Source organism: Puma concolor, chromosome B2, assembly GCF_028749965.1.
Source record: "Puma concolor isolate L17-30 chromosome B2, mPumCon1.1.hap2, whole genome shotgun sequence".
In the NCBI taxonomy this organism is placed as follows: Eukaryota; Metazoa; Chordata; class Mammalia; order Carnivora; family Felidae; genus Puma; species Puma concolor.
Genome location: NC_141671.1, coordinates 80,542,264 through 80,547,131, shown reverse-complemented (window position 1 = coordinate 80,547,131; position 4,868 = coordinate 80,542,264).

The window sequence follows — 4,868 nt, the reverse complement described above, 5'->3', positions numbered from 1 at the left end:
CGCCTTTGAATTCTGCCTTATTTCACAGTCTAGCATTAAAACACTCAGGACTTAAGTTCTAAAAGATTGCTGAACAACTGATTTGTTCCCAAAAAGCACTCATGATTTTATCTGAGAAATGAGGACAGATTGGATTCATGTAGTCATTTTTAACATAGGAAAAACATGCATAAAACCATCATTTACATAATAAAGAGCAAAAGCCTGCCATACCTTTTAAAAGCATTATTTCATTAAAGGGTTTAGTGATTTTGCAGTAAATTAAAATAAATGTACTGTTCATAATATGTAAATGAAATTGGAACTTAGCAGATTTAGCAAATTATATAAATCTGAAGAATTTATAAACACATAGTCTGAACCATGTGTAAGAGATAATTACTTTTTAACATAACTTATAAAAACATAATTTTATTTGTACAATAAGAAAAACTAGTTTGAAAATTTTATGATGAAGTAAAAAAAGCATTATAATGAAGTTTTTACATTATTATTACCCAAAAGTATGTTTCCAGTTGATTTTGAAAGAAAGTATTATTCAAATGATAAACTGGCAAATATTTAAAAATAGATTATATTTTGATGACAAAATAAAAATTTATTATTCTGCCTATTTTAGTAAACACTGTAAACTGCACAAGCTGAATGCTTCTAACAGAAAGCAAATGACATGTGTTCTTTGTTCTTAAATTTTACATTGGTACTTGAGGGGAACAAGATACTTATTTCAGTGTCTTCATGTAGCAAAATTAAACACTGATCCCCCATCATTAGTGTTACTATCTATAGTGAAATATACATTTAGAACAATATAGAAACAGGAAACCAATTGAGGTATGTAAGAAGCTCTACCGTGTCCCCCAGAGATGGTTCTCTAAAGAAAAATTCCACCCTTATGTCTAAAATGTTCTAGAAGAGTTTCTTTTGGATCGAAGGTGATACAGGTGAAGTTTTGGGTTCCATATTGGAACATAGAGAGTGAACAATACACATTATCATTGTTCTTCAGCTCCCCGTCCCTGACTGCTGGCGAGGGAAATTTGGAGTGTACATATCTGATTAGTTTAGGAGGTGATGAAATGTGAAGAATGGGTAAGTCTCTGAACATTTAGAAGTACAGGTCATTGGGCTACTGTCTTAAGGTCTTCAGAAGTTTCTGGTAATATTAAGGAGCGACTATATAGGATTATAGGATACATAGTTCCCTGTAACATATCCTAAGGAAAAAAAAAAATGATAGGAAGGAATGGAATGGGGTGAGGAATTAATTAAAATAATACAAATATAGCCTTGGGTTAATAGAAAAATGAGATTCTGGGATTTCCCAGTATTTTTTAAAAATGTTTATTTATGTTTGAGAGAGACAGAGAGAGAGAGAGAGAGAGAGAGAGAGAGAGAGAGCAAGCAGGGGAGGAACAGAGAGAGAGAGAGATGGAGACACAGAATCAGAAGCAGGCTCCAGGCTCTGAGCTGTCAGCACAGAGTCTGATGTGGGGCTTGAACCCATGAACTGTGAAATCATGACCTGAGCAGAAGTCAGATGCTTAATGGACTGAGCCACCCAGGTGCCCCTGGGACTCCCCAGTAGTAACTGCAGTAGCTTGTTCATTGCTTTGAACATGGGTGCTCAAATATTTGTAGAGCAAATGAGTAACTTTTTTCTTAGTGCTAAGAAACAGATGGCTAATGCAGCGCTTAAGTTTATTTTAATAATAATAATGTGAGAATTCCTAACATCTTTAGGTAAGCCTGATCCTTTCAAAAATGTTCAAATGTTCCTTACCAGTATGCAATCTTTTTTGACCAATATCAGAATCATGGCAAATCTCTAAGACACCCAGCTTTGACTGACAGACGAGAAGAAATTATTAGACCCAGAATGTAGCTCTGGATCAGTCACTGTCTAGTTGTTTGGCCTCAGACAAGCTACCACATCTGATTTGGTTTTCTCATCAGTGGCCAGCTCTGAACATATCAGTAGTGTCAGATGATATCGGATGTTCTGAAGAGACTTGAGAACTGTGGAGGGCTATACTAATGTAAAGTACTTGAATTAGTCCATGTTCATATAATTCATTTTGTCTTAGTTATTCAGTTAATGTCTACACCCATCCTTTAACTAATAATCAAGAATAAAGAAGCTACACTGTGCCAGCACTTTACATTGGCACTTTATATATATTTTATTTAATCCTGAAGCAACTCTATGAGGTATATATTCTTAGCCTTTATATTGTAGGTCAGATAAAAGCTGAATGAGGTAAACACCACATAGTTAAGTTTAGAATCCACTCCTTCTTTTAAAAAAAAAAAATATTTATTTATTTTGAGGGGGGTGCAGAGGCAGAGAGAGAGGAGGAGAGAATCCCAAGCAGGATCCGTGCTATCAGCGTAGGGCTCCATCCCATGAACTCTGAGATCATGACCTGAGCCGAAAACAAGAGTCAGACACCTAACCAACTGAGCCACCTAGGTGCCCCAGAATGCAGGCCTTCTTAGTTCCAAATCCCATAGTATTTTTTATTAAATCACAGTGACTCCAGTCATCCATTTATTATTCATTTAAAACCATACAGTCCACAAGTATTTATTGCAAACTTGCCATGCTCTAGGAAATGAAAACTTTAAAAACATCACCATTGGTTACCAGGATGCCTAGTAAAAATAACGCCCAAAGTTCTATTGTTTTGCAGTACATTTTCACACATGTAGCACCAGGAAGTCAAGTATCTTGCCAAGTTCATATCAGTAGTTTGTAGTAAGTTGAATCTCTGGAGCTCAATCCTGGGTCCTTTAGTTCTAAACTCTGGATCTTTCTGTCTCATCACTTTGCAAGGGAGCATGGGATGTGAGGAGGTATGTGGCTCTAACCAGGACTTGCATTTTCCTTCCTTCCTTCTCCAGATGGTAGGAATTAGAGAACTTGATCAAATCTATTCTGGATGTTAAAATAAATTTGTATTCTTTATTACTTGCCTAGGAAGATTCATCCCTCACTTTGGGTAGCTGAAACAGAGGCTGAGGAGGTTTGATATTTTATCCTCAGAGCTGGGTGCTACAAATATAATCATGATCCCACCTACAATAGCAATTTTTTTCCAGCTCTTTGGCCACTTCCTAGACCAAAGTTTTCACTTTAGTTCCTTTAATTAAAAAAAAAACTTGCTTTATTTTTAACTTGTACATAGTATAAGGCAGCTAGGAAATAATTCTCTAGCGGTCAATGAAATGTGACATGTTAAAATTGTAAAATACAATTTAATAAGTATTTACTGAGAACCTACCTTGTACTTGGCACTAACAATAATGGTCAGCATTTATCTCATTTATTATGAGATGCATCATCTTATTTAAACCTCTCAACCAGGCTGTGAAGTATTATCATTCCCATTTGACAGATAGTAACCTGCACAAGGTCACACAAGTAGTAAGTGGTAGAGTTTGAATTTGCTCTTAGCTACTGCATTACTGAGTTGATAGCCACAAGCCATTACCATTTAGCAAACTGTGCTGTACATTTATTCTGTTCGATTCAAGCAACATTTATTGAATATCTACCATAGTAAGTCATCGAATTACTTAACATCTAATGAAAGAAGGTGAACACTTAAACAGGTAATCTCAGTGCAATGCAATCTGTCTAAAATAGAGGAAGTTATCGGAAACCAGAAAGGGCACAAGTAACTGAATAAGGAATATTGATTATTAAAGCTGAATATTGAAGACCAAGTAGGAGCTTATTCAGGAAAAGAAGAAAGGGAAGATAAAGAATGTTATAGAGGAGATGGAGATAAAGAATATTATAGGGAGAGAAATTATGGTGGGGAGGGGAGGCAGGTGAGAGACTGAACAGAGCATGATATGTCCAGAGAATTAAACATAGTCTCATGTGGCTGGGGCATGGTACCCATAGGAGAGTAATGAGGACGAGGGCCAGGGGCTAGATCACCAAGGGCCATAGATACTAAAGAGATTTATTTTTCTTGATGCACTCCACTGTGATTTATAGAGGCCTGAGCAGATTTATAATATTAGGCAAAAAAGGTCAAAGTTTAGGGAGCCTTTTCTCCAATTCTGCTAATTCAAACAGATTTTTACAAAGCATTGTATACATATGTAAGAGTATCTCTTCCCACTTGGCTCAGTAGAGTGCCAAGAGGTGGGGGTGGGGGTTCCATATCCTGTTTCCCTATTAGCTGGCCACATATTTTCCTTCATGATGACATTACTGTCACTGCTAGAAAGAGCATTATTCACTAGGAACTGAGGGACATCAATTAGCCCCTGAAACAGAGCAGTCATCAGTCACAAAGTGTTCCTGGTCATTATTCACCTGGGCGGGGGCAAACCCTCTGATCTCAGGATGACAGGGATGGTATTGAACACCAGCCCTTGAGGCCTCCAACCCTCTGCCCTCCTGCCCCCTTTGTAAATAAGATTATTGCTGCTGCTTCTGCCTGGTTTGCCCAAAGAGATATAGAAATCCTTCAGGGGACAAATAGATAAGGACTAAGAGGGAGAATCTTTTAAAACCTTCCAAAGCAACCCAACCCTACACCTGACCCAAGTGTAATTATTTCATTCATATTGAATAACACAGACTACTCTTCAATTAAGAATTTGAGGTTATTAAGGGAAGGAAACAGCTAAAAACATTTTTTAAGTTACGCTATGCAGAGGGGAGTAAAGCTTTAAAATATTCTGTCATGAATCCTTTCCCAATTTAATTGCCTATTTCACAGTTTTTTGTAAAGATTTTACTATACATATATTCACAAAGTCTACACAAAGAAAATTTGTGTATTTGAAGGGGGTGGGGTTGGGGGTTGCCATACTTTTTCCTTTCCTTTTTTCTTCCTTCCTTCCTT